This window comes from Spea bombifrons, chromosome 2 (assembly GCF_027358695.1).
Source record: "Spea bombifrons isolate aSpeBom1 chromosome 2, aSpeBom1.2.pri, whole genome shotgun sequence".
In the NCBI taxonomy this organism is placed as follows: domain Eukaryota; kingdom Metazoa; phylum Chordata; class Amphibia; order Anura; family Pelobatidae; genus Spea; species Spea bombifrons.
Genome location: NC_071088.1, coordinates 30,171,354 through 30,190,374, shown reverse-complemented (window position 1 = coordinate 30,190,374; position 19,021 = coordinate 30,171,354).

Sequence of the window (19,021 nt, the reverse complement as noted above, 5' to 3'; positions counted from 1 at the left end):
CAATGTAGCAATCACATTGTCCAAAAGAAAAACATTTTATTTATCAATGCTACCTATATATGGTGTTACTCCAATAACTCCATTAGAAAAGTGCTAGGAAGTATTCTCCAGGAGGAAGGAAAAGGAATCTTGAAAACATAAGAGATGGGGTCAATACAAAGGCTTTAATACAAAGAATGCACCAAGGAATTTATGGCCAGATTTAGCTGACAGAATCTTAATTTGAACGGGGCAAGTAAATAGCCCAACAGTAGTGGAAACATGAACAAGGCAATATTTCTTGTCACAATGATTAATTATCACCCTTTCAAACCACTATAATTTTGTCGCTTTGTGATCCTTGTAATTGGTCTGTGAAAATCTGAATTCTGAAATTCTATCCCCAGATTTTTAGTCCAGCCCGATACAATTTTTTCTCTATTTTGACATGCTGTCACATCCTATTATGACATTATTTATCTGAGGGAAAGTCCCTATGATGTGGTGCCACCAGCACCATGCTTCCTCAGGCAAGATATTATGTGCTTTTGCAACTTAATACAAAAGTGGCCTTTTTTTTCTTATCAAACACATATGATCACACCAGAGATGTAAATGAGCTGTTCCTGAGACTGAAAAGAGACACCAAAATGAATTTGCATGCAAACTGGCATTTATAATGCAAATAAAAACCAGTTGAGTCCTCGTAATCCGTGCTTCAACAATCTCTACAAGCCCAACCATCGATCCTGGTATTGATGAGGGGACATCAATATAATCTATAATTTAGCAGTGGGCTGTAGTAGCATTCCTCTCAAACTCTACTTGCTAAGGTGGTCTTCTTTCCATTTTCTACTGCTGTTGTGACATTTATAGAAACATATAAATTGATGGCAGATAAGCCCATCTAGTCTGCCATTTTGTCCTGATTTAAATCAGTCCTTGGTCCATGCATCCATGCATGTTTAAATTCCCTTTACACACTGCATTAGCCTTACTATTTCTGCTAAAAAGCCTTCCACTTATTTTTATTGGCATTACTTCCAAAGCTTTGAACCTCTTCTAGAGTAACAATACTTCCCCTTTGAAATAAACCTCATTCCTGTACCTTGTTAAATCATATGTACATTCTGACTCTCTCTTCTCTACTCCAAGCTATACTGTACATATTGAGATCCCACAGTCTTTCCTGAATATTGTTACCCTGCAAACTATTTATATAAAACTCATTGGCAATCAAATAAAATGTACTTTCAAAATTCATCTGCATGCAAGTTATAGTTATTTGGGTTTAAAACACAATATCCAGATCTGTGATATTTAATCAGTATGAAAAATGAAGACAACTAACAACCCCATTTGCAGCTATAGCTGACCGTGCCCCAAAAAGGGAATGATGAAAAATCGTTTTATGGTCTCAAAGGAAATTTGGAAAACCTTAAGTAAATCATTATAGAAACAGCCCGTGTAACAAACACATTCCTGAATGTTATCAAATAACATCTATCATGGGGCAACATTAGTAAGCAAATGGAAAAGTGGGTGTTACAACTAGACTTGTGCATTCATATTCGGGATAACATGGTGCGTTTTCATTGCTGAAGCCGAAAACCGAATAAACTAGCATGGCGGCGGGTAAATGTATACGAAGACGAAGAAGCACAAAACATAGAAGCTATGTGTTTTTCTTCGTTAATATCTCCCAGCTAATCTTCCTGGTCCCTTCCCACTGTCTTTAGCCTACCTTGTCTATGTAACATCTCAGGGGTTAACGGGAACGGGAATCTGTAGGATCGCGCCAGGAGTTACAGGTCCGTAAGACTGACTCTATCGGTCGTCCACACAAGCCTCCTCTGGCATCAACCAATGAAGTGTGTACAAAGTGAGAAAACCAGTAGGAGGAATGCAGCCCTTATACAACACTCTCCGGGTGTTGGGGAATTTCAGCAAAAGGTCCGATAGGGGGCGCTCGTGTATTCCGTTCAATATAAACAAAATGAAAAAGAAAAAGAAATAGTGCAGGTGTATAAAAAATTGATGCGCCCTGCGTATTGCAGATTTTGCACTCACAGTGTTTTTGTGTAGTTCAATGCGTCACAGGGGTACCCTCAGTGTCCACGTATGGGATATATAAGAGCTGCCCTTAAGTGGTTGATGCCGGCGACCAATAGAGTCACTCGTACGGACCTTTTACTCCTGGAGCTTCCCCAGGCCAAGTTTCGGCGTCAGGAGTTGATGCCAGAGGAGGCCCCTGCCGGCTGCCCTTCATTGGTTGTTGCCAGTGCAGGCCCCGCTCTGAGTAACTTGACCCTCGGAGGAACCGGGAGGAAGCGCAGGGTAAGTTACAGCTTAGAGTAACTGGCCTGAGGAGACTAATGGCTTAGGCGTTAGGAGGTGAAAGTCTGTAAGAGCGACTCTATTGGTCGCCAGCAGGGGGCTCACCTGACATCAACCAATGAAGAGCAGCTGTTACGGACTTTTAAAAGCCTGGCGCCAAAGCTGCTCCGTATTGTTACTGCATTAACCCCGTATTATCCCCTGCGAAAAAAAAAGACAAAAAAATTAAGAAGAAGAAAAAAAACCGAACACAAAGAATGTACACAAATTTTCAAAACGAACATGGGAACAGACCACAAAAGACTCGTTCCACTGCCACTCTGGAACTGCAGCATCTCCTAAAGGTAAGTTATTTGCTTATCTACAAAGTACTCTAATATGCATTCATTGGTAAGGATCCTGTTTGGTAACTTTCAACAAAACAGTGCCTGTTGTTTGTAAGCAGTTGTCTAAAGCTGTTTTAAAACATCCATTTTGAAGATTGATGCACTTTGGAGTCCTATTTATATCCTGATATTCTTTCAGCATATTTTACGAGAAGAGCAAGGGATCTGATCACCATTTATAAGCATGGGTAAAGCACCACAAAGGAGTGATTACTCCAGCATATCAAATGAGGCATACATTCCATTTTCCAACAGAGACTCATTTTGCAAATTTTATGGCTGGTATTATTTTTATGTATGTTTAAAGAAAACTGGAACTCCAGAACATAACGCAGTACATACCTGGTTTCAGCTTTAAAGTGCTCTGTAAACAGTGAAGCTTTTAAGTCTACCCCTAACATATTTATTTAAAACTTAAGATTTTCTATTTGTACTTCCAAAAAGAACATTGCAAAATGGGATTAGAAATGTATTTTTAAAAGATCTGTCTGAATCTATTAAAACGTAAATAATATTTACATGAGAAAGTATATTCCACTTTTATTTTGTAATTAGCCTACCTGACAGCTATGTCAGCAATATTCAGATATGCTATTAACAATATATAGGGAAAAGGGGGTATTATTGCAGACCATGTGTTTAATTTTGCTAAATATAAGCACAGTTTGAGATGATAAGCTGAGGAATTGTTATTGGTGGGCCCCTGCAACAAAGTTGGAGCAAAAAGGGATAAGCTGGTTGTCAGGAAGCCTCCCACCATCTCTTCTTGGATACTGGATTGCTAAAACCGTTTCACCCTCACCCATTTCAGATAGAAATATTTGTGTGAACATATTCTGCTCCAGTTTTTTCTACTTGTGTGTGCATCTCCAGACCAGTCTTTTTCCTGTAGGACACCTGATGCTGAATGACTCATGAAGTGGGAGCGGTGTCTAGAGCTTTCCGGATACTCCCATCTTTAAATTCATTCACTTCTGACCTTCATTTACAGATAAGGGTGAATCACCTTCACAGTCCAGCTCTGAGTAAGAAGAAGAAGGGCAAAACAAAGTGAGAAACAGGGGGGTAGATAGTGAGAAAGATTGTAGTAAGAATATTGAAATAAATAAAGAGTGAGAATGAGTGAGATAATGAATGAATTAGTGTGGGGATGAATTGTGTGAATGGGTAAGAGAATTAATGAATTAGTGTGTGGATGAATTGTCTGAGTGTGAGTATGAATGAATGTGTGGATAAATTGTCTGAATGAGGGAAAGAATGAATGAATTTGTGAGAATGCATTAATGAATATGTGTAAATGATTTGTGTGAATTAGTAAGCGAATAAATCCTTGTGGGAATTAATTATGTGAATGAAAGTGTGAATTTGTGAGTGACTGTAAAAGTGTTTGTGTTTATCAGAAATGTATAATTGATTTGTGGAAAGGCAAAGATGGCACAAGCAGGGTGTTTGAGCCTTGGGGACCAAAATGGCACAGGCCAGGCTCTTTTGGGACAAAGTTGACTCATGTTGGGCTGTTTGGGGACAAAGATGGCATGTCCTATGCGTGTAATTTTGGTGCTGGTCAGGTTCTATGTGAGCAATGTGTATGCCAGGGCTGGCTTTGGGGTGTGCAACCTGTGATCTATGCCTGTAATTTAGGAGGTTTTATCTATACCTTTAATGCTGAGTTTTTTATGTGAATTCCAATTGATCTATACCTGCAAAGCTGGGTTTGTGTGTTATTCTGTTGATCCATATCTGCTATGCTATGAATCCATACATTATTTATGAATACCTGCAAATACAGGGTTTGTATGTCTTATTCAATTAATCAATACCTGCAATGCTGATTCCATGTGTTTATTTCATCTATACCCTCAGTGCTGAGTTTACATGTGATTTCCAGTTGATATATACCAGCCATGCTGGGTTTGTGTGTTCTGTTGATCTATACCTGCAGTGCTATATTTCCATACATTATTATTATTGTATACCTGCAAATACAGGATTTGTATGTCTGAACCTATGTGTCAGGCTCATCATATTGCAGCCCTTAACTGGATGTTGGAGTCCAGAGCACAGGAGTGTAAGAACGCAGTGATAGAAACACACTTCACAAATGACACAAGCAGGAAGGTTTGGTTATAGGTATATTACACAAAGCAAAGCAGACATCTCACCACAAGCAGCAGAGTAGGAGGCATATCATGTATGCAGACTACTTGGGAGTATGAAGGTAGAAAAGTCCAGGTAAGCATCCAAAAGGGGTCTGGCACAGGTAGCAAGCAAAAAGGGGATATCCAGTAGGCAGTCCAGGTCAAACAGGTAACAGGTAAATCCAATAGACAGATCCAGAGTCTGGCATCAACTGTGGCTCCAAAGAACTTAATGAACTAACAACTCTGTTACTGGGAGGCAGGGATATAAAGCCTTTTCATTAGGTCAGGTATGAGTGGTCTATGCTTCAGGTGAGGGAGGCAGGGTAATAGCATAACCAAACACAGCTGAACAGAAATACACAGCACATTAATTATATACATAGTCAGACATGCATACATGGTACAGGATGTCACAAAGGACAGGCAACAAGGCAAAGAACACAGGGGATGGAGTGAGGAGCTGGGAAAGATGAGGGAAAGAGGGCAAAGGTACATAAAATACAGACACAGCAAGCTGTGGAGAAGAGTTCAACTCCAGGCAGACCACTTAAAGGGGCAGCCACGCCTAGCAGTTTGCAGGGCTGGGGCTGAACCCTGACACTATACCTTCAGTGCTGAGTTCACATGTGAATTTCAACTTAATATTAATATATATCGACAGCAGCGTGTAATATTAATATATATTGGCTGCAGGGGCTAATATTAAAGGAACTGCCAGTTCAGCATATATATATATATATATATATATATATATATATATATAAAATATATATATACACCTGTGTGTGTGTGCTCTCATGCACTTCATAGTGTGCCTCTGAATGGCAGAAATAAAATGTGGTCACATTAAACAGCCTTAACAAAGTTAAATGAATCCATGTCTCTATCTTCTAGTTACAGTAGCTGAGAATTCTTTCCATGCCATGCAACTTGTGATTCTTTGTAGAATATCTATCTTCTCTCTAGCAAACAAATCAATATTCCCTCACATTTGTTGGCTCTCAAAGGACATTCCTTTTTTAGGGGTCTGCTACGTCCTCTTCTTTCCACTTCATTTTTCACGTGTTCTCCTGACAGTCTTTGTTCTTTTGATCACAAGACCTTATTATGTGTCATTCCAACACTCCAGCCTCAGGCCATATGCATCAATTTTGATCCATGCTGCTATCAGTAGGCTTTTTAAAGGGATATTTCCTTGTGAATTTTGCCCATAGTTTTAATATTTGGATTTAAGCACTTATTATACAAAAATCGGATAAAATCCACATTCATCCCCTCCAGGGATAGGCAAAGTGTCCGTACAAGGACACCAGTGTCCGTGATATGGTTTTTGAAGTTCCATAGAACATCATTAAATTGTCCACCACAGACCCCAGTAAATGTCCACCATAAACAATGTTGGTGCCTACCCCCTGATCCTCTCCTGAAGTCAAAGAGTGGAAAAGTGAAACTTAGAATCCTGTTTTTATTCATGGGAAATGATGGTCACAATTCCAACTTTTATAACTATAAAAAAATCTGCAGTATGTATATTGATATTAAACTGTAAGTAACAGTTATTGTTTCACCCTCCTTTTTTCCCACTAGCTACAATAAAAAGGCTCAGCTGGTAAGTATAGCCAAATTAAGCTTACTTTCAAACAAACACAAGAATAGTCATTAATCATGTGTCCAACAGAATGCAATTGGCACTTCCATACTTCCTAACAAACATGAAGATGAGTTGCATATCTATTGAGCAAACGTTGTCATCATTCTCCACTGTACAATAAAGCTCTACATGACTACTATGAAGATAAACTTATAAAGGCACATTTTATAGCTGCTTATCTCCCAGGATATTATAAAAAATGTATTCCTGTCTGTTGGATAATTAATTAACAACTTTCATGGGCACTGAACCTGTAAGTAAAGTGCTACAGTAAGAATCAATTCAAATTCTCGAGTACTACAATTAGCTCTCACGGTAATACTGCAGATATGAACAAGAGAGTAGAAAAAGCTCTTTCAGCCTCTGGAAAATGAAGTCTAATGAACTACAACAATAACTAAATATGTTTAATTAAATATTTCTTCTATTATTTGCATGGTAAAGAGTCTAGAAATCGACATTTGTACTAAATATGTTTATGGGGTGTCAAAAAGAGATCAATACCTGAAATTCCAAATATCAACAGATGTTCTCATCCATCATGTATCACTCTAGAAACCAACTGGGGATTATAATCAGCCCTGGTACATTGAGGCCAGTGGCTGATAAATGTCATACGTGTGACTGCCTGCTGCATACATGCATCCATATGCTCTAAGACATTTCAGTCTGAAAGGATTGGCTGCCAAAGTGATACTAAAGGTACATGGGATGCACCAACATGCCCGATGGCCTCTCCAGGCCACACATTATATGTATAAATTCTTCTTTCTCTAAGATATTGTAATCTTCAAGTATATCAAGTATATTCAGAAACGGAAACTTATAACAACACCAACTAGTTTCCTTACTTTTAATAAATAACTACATATTGCACATTTTTGGTGCAATCAAACATTCCTGCACACGCATCTATACCACAGATAAGGTACCCATACCCAACATACCCATACCACAAGATCAGTGGTCTGTATAACATCCAATTTGATATTTCTCATGTTTAGGAAATCTCTGACAGCTCAACCACTACACAAAATGTTTAATTCCCACATATATAACATCAACCTTTGCAAATTTTAAAACCCAGCCCTTCTTGCTGGAGCAATTTAAATTTTTAAACTGCCTTGAATAATGAATAAATTGCATGCCAACATTAGGTCTAAAGTTGCAGGAAAATTTTACATATAGCATCATTTTACATACATGTAAAGAGAGCATGGATGTTTCATTCGCCTCTATTTATTCACAAGATTCAATTACATAGGATAATATAGACAGACCAACAACAACACACAGATATCTAGATAGATATATACTTAGCACATGTCCAAATACAATACATTCCTCTTCTTAAGTTATTGTTCTGTGTGCCTGTTACGTATATTCCTTCTTCATTTGCGGCTATTCCCGTCAGAAGAGGGCCAAAGGATCAATCTGTAAATATAACTTTATTGTGAGAATATAAGAAGAAATGTAGCCATTATTGTTTTTCTTGTGGTTTGAGCAATATACAAAATTACTCAATCTTAGCATTTTACAAACGAGTCAGATAAAATAATGCATGAGCTCAGTGAAATGTCAATGATTTTGTGAAGTTGCCATAACTGTTAAATAGGGAAAATAAAAAATGTCGGTGTGCTAAGCTAGTCTCAGGCTCAAATAATACAAATGTATAATACGAGGCCTACCAAACAGTGTGAGCATGCTGCAAATACAGTGTGTTGGCTGTACAATGTATACAAAAAACAAAATACTGTCTGCGCCTGTGTGCCTTGACGTGGCGGGTGAGCTTAATTATGCTTTGGCCAATTCATATAACCAAAACCTCTCATTTATATTATGTTTATATATTTGTTGCCAACTTTATTAGGGTGAGAAGCGCAGACAGTATTTTGTTTTTTGTATAACTGTTAAATATACAGACTCCATATATAGTGTTTTGCAAAAAAGGACCATTTAAAAACACTTTTATCAACCCTAAAAGGCTTAGACAATTAGATTTCGTACAGTGTATTTGCTCTAGAACTATCAAAGTTATGGCTAATAAAAGGAAATTCAAATAAATCTTTACTTAATTCTACCACAATCTCCCATACCATTTTAGTTTCTTTTGTCCATTGATACCATCTTGCAGTGGACCGGTTTAGACAAATGTCCATTCTGCAGTATCTCCCCTTTTGTCAAATTTATTTTTCATACAATACTCCAGAGAAAATGATGTAGCTGTCAAGCACAATAAGATATTTCTTTTATCGTTATCATTTGTTATACTTTATGTGCAGAGCAGCCACATCTTTAGAGTGTTTAAAAGAAAAGGTGCTTTAGGAAAGCACAAATAAATATTACAATGAATTACCAGAAAAAAATGGCTAGTTAGGAACTGTTTAAAAGGCCAAAAAGGTTAGTTTTTATGAAATAAAATAACAAAATATCAGGCAGCCTTGCTGTTAAAACCAAAATAATTGCTCGATAATTTAAATAATTGCATGATACATTATTCATCAACTTTTTTCTTAATCAACAAAAAGCTTTTAAGCCGGCAACATTTCGCAGGTTATAATATAGAACTTAATATAGAACATAATTATATGCAGTTAGGAGGACACATACAAACTTGGCTCACCTTAATCCACTCTACTAGATCATCAAATTAAATGTACCTTTGTACCACAAACTATTATCCTCAGTCTATCTACAATAGATTTACGTATGCAGTGTTCTCACGTCCTTACTGAAGCCACATTTGCAAGTGAAAAAGCTGATTTATAGACAAACTGATGTCATTTTAAAAATGATAAGCAACTTTTAGCACAGAGTGTTTCGCATGTGCAGCCTTGCATGCTAGTATGTCCTTTCTTTTTATTGTGTTTAATTGAGTAAGGGACATATATTGCATTACATTTATTTAAATAGTGCCAGCAGATTCCATAGCATAGAGTCAGTAAAACATTTTTTTTACAATCCAGTTGGTGGTTGAGGGGGAAGTAAAACAGCAGGAATGGAATGCTTTCATAGGGAGAAGCTGATTGAGTCAGGGTGATTTGTGGAGGTTATTGGTCATTCAGATGGCTTGATTAGGATTCTGACTGAGTGTCAGGTAGAAAGTATTTTATGCTTCTCGAAAGATGTAGGTTTCTGAAATTTGCGTACAAGGTTGAAAGTCTGAAAGAACAAGGTAGGGAATTCCAGAAAAGGGGTACAGCACATGTGAAATCCAACATTTGGGAGTGGGAAGAGTAGAACAGAGATGCAGTTCATGAGAGGAATGAAGAGGGCATGTATTTTGATAACAGCATAGAGATGTATGGGGGTGTAGAGTTATTAAGGGCTCTGTAGGTCATGGTAAGAAGTTTGAATTTGATTCTGGAGGGTATGAGGAGCAACTGGCACAGTGGAGCAGCAGATGAGGAACGGTGACAGAGAAAGATCAGTGTAGCAGCAGTGTTGAGGATGGATTGGAGCAGTGAAAGGAGGGGAGACCAGTTAGTAGGGAGTAGGAGGTAGGGGATTATATTTTGGTTATATCTTGTGTAAGGAATGGCCAACTTTGGGAGATGTTTTCAGGTGAAGGCAGCAAGATTTGGTGAGGGACTAGGTGTGAGGGACAAAGGAGAAAGCAGGGATACGTGTGACACCAAGTCAATGAACTTAGTTGGTTGGATGGTGGAGTTGTCAGCAGTAATAGAAATGTCTGGAATTGTGGACTGAGGAAATGGCAGGATAATCATAAACTCAGTCTTTGAGATGTAGTGTGATGCCATCTATGATGCAATTCCAGAAAGACAGTCTGTGAGCCAATTTAGAAGAGAGGGTGAAAGCTCAGGAGAGCAAATGTAGATTAGGATGTCATACACGTGTGTATAGGTGGCATTGAATGCCAAAGGAAGATATGAGTTGTCCAATGGAAGAAATGTAAATGGAGAAGAGTAGAGGCCCAAGAACTAAGCCCTGAGGAACACAAACAAATAGCGGTAGGGGAGAAGAACAAGTTCCACCAGAGGAGACACTAAAGGTACAGTTAGGGAGGTAGAAACTGTGCCAGGAAGGAGCTGTGTCACGGATGCCATGAACTTAAAGGGTTTGTAGAAGGAGGGGTTGGTCAACTTTGTCAAAGGCTGCAGAGAGGTCCAAGAATATAATTAGTGAGAAGTGGCCTTTTATTTTAGCATTGATGAGGTTGTTAGTAATTTTAGTGTGCAATGCTGCGTGCAATGCTCCGGACAGAAGCCAGATTGTGGAGGGTTAAGCAGAGAGTTGGTGGAGAGAAACATAGTTAGTTAATTGTAAAATAAATGTTCCAGCAATTTGGATACCAAGAGGAAAATGGAAACTGGATGATAGTTTGATGGGCGTGTGGGATCAAAGGAAGGTTTCATTAGGGTGGGAGAGATGATGGCATGTTTAAGGGAGGATGGAAATATACCAGAGAAAAGAGAGATATTAAAGAAATTGTTTTGGGTTGGGGTCAGGACGCCAGAAAGACATGGTAGGAGATATGATCGTATAGGTTCAAGCGGGCAGGTGGTGAGGTGGGAGGACCTCAGAAACTTCAGTAGAGGTGACTGGACTGAAGCAGTTGAGGGTGGCTTGAGGCAAAGAGAGTGGTCAAAGTACCATATGATTAACACAGTGGGGAGGAAGTTATCCCTGATTGTGTAAATTTTGCTTTTAAAATAGATGGCCAGTTGGAAGGTGAGGGAAGTGCTGGAGGACAGAAAAGAGTGTTAAATGTGGCAGGAGATTAATAAATTTGTCTGGATAGATGGAACGCCGATGTATAAGAATGGATAATTCGTTTGTAACATGTAAAGTCCTCAGGGGTTGCACAGTTACAGGAGCAAGCATATCTAGCTCTGAGCCTAGTGTAAGCCGATAGATGACATGGCAATCGTGGAGAAGAAATTGACTAAATGTACTTCAAAAGACGAGAAAAAGAGGAAGAGAATTGGTGGCAGACATTGAAAGGTGCAGCAGGGGTGCAGTGTCTAGGTTTAGGCGTGTGGCTGAAGTTGTGTCCTGTCTACCCTTTGTACAGCGCTAGAGAATCTGATGGCAGCTATATAAAACAATAAATAATAATAATATAGAGGAGATCATGCTGAGGATTAGGGCGAGTGGGATAATAGATCAGGAGGGTTACCTGCCTTCTACAAGGCTAAATATGTGGTTCCTGGAGTTTCCCTCCAGTTTAACTCAAGTGTAACTCTTATTTGTCCACTTATAAAGAGGACACTTGGGATGAGGCCACTGCAGCTACATTTCCAAACAAGGGGGGACCTAATTACATAATTGTTACTTAGCAGTCATACTGTTGGCACCCAGCTTCTTGTAATTTTCACACTGTAGACTGGAAATGCAACAAGTACTTATGCAGCTTTCCCTATTGAAGAGGAAATAGATAGCTGCCTGTCCAGAGAGAGAGAGAGAGACACACAAAAAAAATGTGTTAACTTGAGAAGGCTTAACTCAACTAAGAAAACTAAGGTTTCATACCCTAACATGTTGACACTCACAAAACAACATGTGTATTAATTAAAACCAGAGTTGTTCACTAGTGCATGTTTTTACCAAATTTTGCAAGGTAATGGTGTGCAAGGGCATGTGCAACTTCCATCTCGTTACCTGAAATCCAAAACGTTCTACCTACAACAAAACGTATAAATTCAAAAAAAGATCAACACATATTTAAAAAAATAAACAGAGCTCTCCCAGATACAATTGTGATAGTAAGGAATTTTCCTATAAATGGGATTAATGCATTTTGTGGCATTCAGAAGCTCTTGGTTAGATGTGAGAAGTAAGTTAAAGGAGCATCAAACCCAAAGTCAGGGGAGACTTATTGACCGAATGTAACAGGGTGACGTGGAACATTTGCCCTCTTTCTTGTGGCTTTGTCAGCATGTGGTGTCAGCATCTGGGATCGCCTTCTGGATTTTGGAAAATGTATTTCCAAAATTCAGAACTTTATAGTTTTTTAAATGGGTATTTTAAATGGGTATGACTCCCTAGCTCAATATGTTTTACTCAATAGAGATTGGATATAGTGGTCAAAGCATTCCAGTACCATAGGGGTATGGTAAGGCACGAGTAGGGTTAATATTTATTGTTACCCCCAAAATAAATGTAAAGCCCTGCCCCCATACTTGGAAAAGGTGTTCATGCTGGAAAATATACAGACACAGTATTTCTACCATAAAAAAAAATAGCTAAATGCATAAAAATAGACTATAGCTCAAAAGTCGCTTTACTGATATTATATATTACAAATTCCAATATCTTAATAAAACAGTTGTGAACTAATTATATCAGATAATGACCCCTTGCTAGTAGGTTTGCAATTTGCAACTGATTTAAGGTCTAGATCTTTACTTCAGGGAGAATGGGCAGACTAGATGGGCCCAATGATTCTTATCTGCCATCAAATTCTATGTAACTTAAATTGGTTACAAAATGTATATTGCTTTTATGTGGAAGCGATAAAAGAATATATTATCTAGGCTCTTAGTTTGAATGAAATCATTAGTAAATATTTTAATGTGATTTAACAATTGCCTTAATGTAGTTCAACAATCTAATATTGATTGTTAAATATATTGTCTAATAAAGTCCAGAGAACTATGCCATTTATTGAATTTGCTATACAGTGACCCATTAGCATTATTTAATTTGAAGGAGATAGAAATCACAAAGCCAGAAGCTATTACATACAGTTTGTACATTTTGCTTTAATGTATAGTTAAAGAAAGTAAGTATGAAAGATTATGCTGGAGAGTAATTAGGATATGAACAATACAAATCTTCTTAACAATTAGAAAAATCATTACATAACGCAGTCTCATCACCTAAATAAATGTCTCAGTCCAGGAATGCCGCAGAGCCACAGATAATTTTCTTGCAACAGAACCATCTGGTCTGGCTCATTGCCCTTTGACGGATCACTTCTAACTTCAGGACAGTACTGTCTGGAATTAGGCCAGAGACTCTGGTTAACAGCAGTCAGGCAAACAGAATGACACTAAACAATGTCACCTTTATTGGCTTTATTTCTTTTGGCATGCATCAGTAGATATGATACCAGTGAGTTTAGATTCCTGTTAAAATTAAAATATCACTCAAAAAATATTCATGAACAGATCATTCGAGCATTATTGTTAATATTAACAAGATTATTAGCTATTTATATATTTAAAATGACTGAATAAACTGTATTATATGTACTATCACCTGCAAAAAAAAATATTTTTTTTTCTTCATATACTATAAAATCGTAAAGCAAATAAAGCAAATAAACCAAATTTTTTTAAATTATTTTTTGAAACTTAAGGGCCTACTAAATAAAGTTTGAGTTAAGTCAAGCTTAAGTCACTACTTTCATCTAAATATTCATATATATATACATACAAATACTCACTTAAGTCACACAGATAAACTCTTTATAACTTGTCATGAATTTCGTGGGACAGGCACTTGTGATCACCCGAGTGTAGTAGACTTACCAAAAGCATTACTGTGGATTGAGTAGCACACATAGTTGAGCTGTTTCTGTGCTTCTAGGCTATAGTACAACAAGGGAAAAGGTAACTGGGTGGACAGTATGTTAATGATAGGTCTACTGTATTATATAGGGTACGAAGTTAGACAGGTGAATTGGGCTGTTTTCCCAACATCAAATTTCCCATAATGATAACTTCACCACTCATTGACATCTTAGTTATTTCCTCAACTAACTGATCAAACACCTCTTCTTGTCCAGAGCATCTATATATGACACCTATCCAAACAACCAGGCTCTCCTACTTCCCTTGTATCAGACTAACATGTAATTTAAGATATTTCTTACATAAAGGGCAATCTCTCCTCCTTTTTTGCTTTCCCTTTACTTCTTGTATAGTGTATCTGTGACAGAATGACCTGTCATACAGGGGCCCAAGGTACTCAGAGATGGCTCCAGCCTGGCTGCCAAACAGGCAGGAACTCCATTGTTAAACTAATCCCATTAACAGGATTGCTACCAGGGGGATATTCAGTAGCTAAAGGGGATTAAAGGTTGGGTTGTCTACCTGTTTATCAATGTTAATTTATGTTAATGAAGTTCTGTGCCTATATCAGTCTATGTTTTACAACAATAAACTGTTCATTCCTGCTGTACTCAGTTCAAGGTAGTTGTATGTCTACTTATTGGGTACACATAGCAGGGTTCCAAGGTGCGCATGCTGACTGGTGCTGGAAGTGATTCCGGGGACAACAGGAGGATACATGTGGGTGATCTCTGGGAGTTACTAAAGCTCTCTTGGTGAACCCGTTACAGTATCCTAGTATGTCAACTTCCCAGTCATCCTGCTCATTGTACCAGGTATCAGTAATTGTCACTAAATCCACATTCTCACTTGTTATCAATGCAGTAAGTTCCGGGATCTTATCACCCTGTAGCATCCCATTGCCCATCGTTTCTAGTTTAAATACCTGTTCAGGGCCGGCCTTAGGGGTGCGAGCTGTGCAGCGAGCTGTGCAGCAGGGGCAACCGCTCACCCCCCTTTGTCTCCTCTGCTCCCTACTGCTGCCCTGACTGTGGTGGTGGAAGCTTGAGGCCTTGGTCACGGCGCTTCATGATGAGCCCCGGAATATGACATCATATCGCGACGCCACGCCGTGGCAAGACAGCGAGACTGAGGCCTTGCGCTCCCACCACAGGACTTCACTAGGGTAAGTGAACTGCAAAGGGGGGGGTAGATAGTAAGAAGGGGTAGATAGTGAGTAGGGGCGAGAGGAAGTAGATGTGAGTGAGAAGGGTAGTAGAGGGGGTAGACAGTGAGTAGGGGGGAAAGTGGGTAGACAGTGAGAAGGGGATTGTGAGAAAGGGAGGAGAGGGGGTAGATAGTGAGAAGGGGAAGATATTGTGAGAAAGGAGGGTAGTAAAAATCTTGAAAGAGCGTGAGAATGAGTAAGATAATGAATGAAGTAATGTGTGGATGAATTTTTGAATGGGTGAAAGAATGAATGAATTGGTGTTTAGATGAATTGTGTGAATGCGTGAGAGAATAAATGAATTAATGTGTGTATGAATTGTGTGAATGCGTGAGATAATAAGTGAATTAATGTCTGTATGAATTGTGTGAATGTGGGAGATAATGAATGAATGTGTGGATGAATTGCATGAATGAGTGAGAGTATAAATTAATGTGTGGAAAAATTGTGTGAGAGAAATAATGAATTAGTGTGTGGATGAATAATGAGAATAAATTGTGAGAATGCATTAATGAATATGTGTAAATGATTTGTGTGAATGAGCGAGAGAATTAATAATTGTGTGAAGGAATTGAGTAAATGAGTGAATGAGTGAGTGACTTTATACATGTTTTGTGTGTATCATAGATGTATAAGTGATTTGGGGAAAGGCAAGGATGGCACAAGCAGGGTGTTTGAGCTTTGGGGACCAAGATGGCACAGGCAGGGTGTTTATGGGACAAAGATGGCACAGGCAGGGTGTTTATGGGACAAAGATGGCACAGGGCGGGCTGTTTGAGGACAAAGATGTCTTATGCTGGGCTGTTTGGGGACAAAGATGTCTTATGCTGGGCTGTTTGGGGACGAAGATGTCTTACGCTGGGCTGTTTGGGGACAAAAATGGCTCAGGCTGGGCTGTAATTTGTGTGTGTAAACACCTAAGGCCGGCCCTGTACCTGTTGATAAAACCTCTGAAGCACCCCTAAAGTTTTTTTTCCTTTGGGGGAAACATGTAATGAATCTTTTTTATACAATCCTATATTACACCATTCCGAATAGTGTGGGAAACCAAATCCCTGTTCTTGTCAATGTTTCCAAAGCCATAAATTAAAAGCTCTAATTTGTCGCATCTTACCATCCTGTTTCCCATATACAGGTAAAATCTCTGAAAAAGAAACGGTGGATGCAAACTGCTGCAGATCCCTACCTAGTTTACTGAAAACATTCATGGTGCTTTCAGGTCAGTTTCTGTCAGTTAGATTGCAAGGCCAATCAGGAGTGGGCTGGTGATGATCAACAGGAGTGATCTGATCATGATGGCAGCCACTGGGTTAACCCTCCTCCTCAAATATGGGGCAATTCAGCTCATAAGGTAAAAACAAAAACACATAAGTAAATAATTAATAAAAAAAATAAGCATTTTAATACATAATTGTTAAATACTACCTTATCACTAACATCTTAGGTCACTAATTATTGTTTTGTCTCATCGATCAATGACAGTGGCAAGTGATCTCATAGTAATTACTATTTTTTTATTTTACAATATATATACAATATATTTATTTTTTCCGTTTTTAACATTTTAAACCTAATAAGCAGCTATGTGATCACTGATTAATCACCCTTTAGGCCACTGATAAACTATCAATTTCATCAATAGTCAGTGACCTAATCGGATCATCCATATTGCTTATGGAACACTTTACGCTAACTGTAACTAAACCCTAACATCCAACAATACCTAACACTATCACTGTCCACTAACACTAACCCTTATGCTATCCCCTAACCCCTAACCTACATATATAATCACTAAACTGAGACACACAACAAATGTCCCCAAACCCAACGAAGGAGAGATAACAAAAATATTTTTAAAAGATGCCACTAAACTCATGGAAGGAACTATAGCAAAAACCATTTGCGGATTTGCTTCGGAACGTCGTCTAGAAGTAGGGTGTCTGAAATCCTCAAGGGTGTGCTTTTAGGGAATATTTAATCTTTTGGGGTTAAACGGAAATATGGGACCTCTGCTGTGTCTTAAATGAGGTACTGTCCCAGTCACCTGTCAAAATTCCAACATAATGCACATGTTCCAATTTTGACTTTGTAACGTCTAAAAAAGACATGCCATAACATATTGCTGTTCTGAATACACATCAAGAAAAAAAGCATGCCAATATGCTAGTGCTGCCTAGTTTTTGAAAATATATAGTTTTATGGGGTTAAATTGAATGATGGGAACTCTATTGTGCCTCATGAGGCAATCTGTCAACATTTGAAGTTTTAAAACTCAAATGCACATGAAGTGTAAAAACAGAAAAAAAAAAAAACCTTAGTCATTAAGGGGTTAAGAGTGTTCCAGTAAGCCTGGAAGATTAAAAATATAGTGGTTGTTAAACTCCCTGCCCATCTTAATTTGTTTGTTTTCCCCTTATTTGGGGCTATGGAGTAGAGTTTGCGGGGTGTTCTTTGTGACTAGAGGCCAAAGCACATCAAGAGGAGGAAAGGAAGACAAAATAAATAGAGAGAAGAGGGATAGGCGTTGGTGGCACATTATTTTATTAGCAAGTCAGTATGCTACTATGCACTATATTGTCCTCAATAGGATATGCTCCTCTACAAAAAACTGGATGATTTGGTATTTAATGATGTTTAAAATACAATTAGCAGATGCATACTCACCAATATGTCCTTTCTGGATCCTGGGGTAAATGGATGAGACCTAAAGGGGCAGGGCCACGCACTCTGCGTGACCCTGCAGCATTGAGCTCTAGGCTACCCAGTATATAAGCTTGTTGGACATTAATATTGAGTTGCTGTAAAAGCATTCACAGCAAAAATTAAAGCCTTAATTAAAATTCAACAAGATTTTGTGTGGCTGTAGGAATTTGTACCCATTCAGCCAAAAGAGCATTTGTGAGGTCAGGGAATGATGTTGGATGATGATGCCTGGCATGCCATTGGCATTTCAATTCATCATAAAGGTGTTCAGTGGGGTAAAAGGTCTAGGCCCTGTGAAGGTCACTGAAGTTCCTAAATACCAAACGTGTCAAGCCATATTATTATGAACTTTGCTTTGTGCACTGGAGCATAGTAGTGCTGGAACAGGAAAGGGCCTTCCTTAAGCTGGTGCCACAAAATTGGAAGCATACTATTGCAGGATGTCTTTGTATGCTGTAGCATTAACATTACCCTTCAGTGGAACTAAGAGGCCTAGCCCAAACCCTGAAGAACAGCCCCAGATCATTTTCCTTCCGCTAAACTTTACAGAAGGTAACCAGAAGCATGATTCATCACTCCAGAGAGCATGTTTCCACTGATCCAGAGTCAAGTGGAGGTGTGCTTTACACCATTATTGTTGACCCTTGGCTTTCGGCATATTGATCTTCGTCTTGTGTGCAGCTGCTCGGCCATGGAAACCCATTTCATGATGCTTCAGACGCAGAGTGCTTGTGCTGTTGTTGCTTCCAGAGGCAGTTTGGAACGCTATAGTGAGTGATGATAAAAAGGAAAGGCAATTTTTACTTGCTACATGCTTTAGCACTCAGCAGTACTGCTCTGTAAATGTGTGGTCTACTTCGTCATGGTTAAGCTGTTGTTACTCCTAGACACTTCCACTTCACAATATTAGCACATACAGTGCACTGGGTCAGAGGTAGTAGGACAGAAATTTCACTGCCACATTTAAGGCTATATCATTTTAAATTGCTTATGAAAATGTTTTGAACAGAGCTTTCATTATCATGCTCCATTCTTGCTAGTCTATGCTATCGCAAACAAAACCGAATAATTAGTTT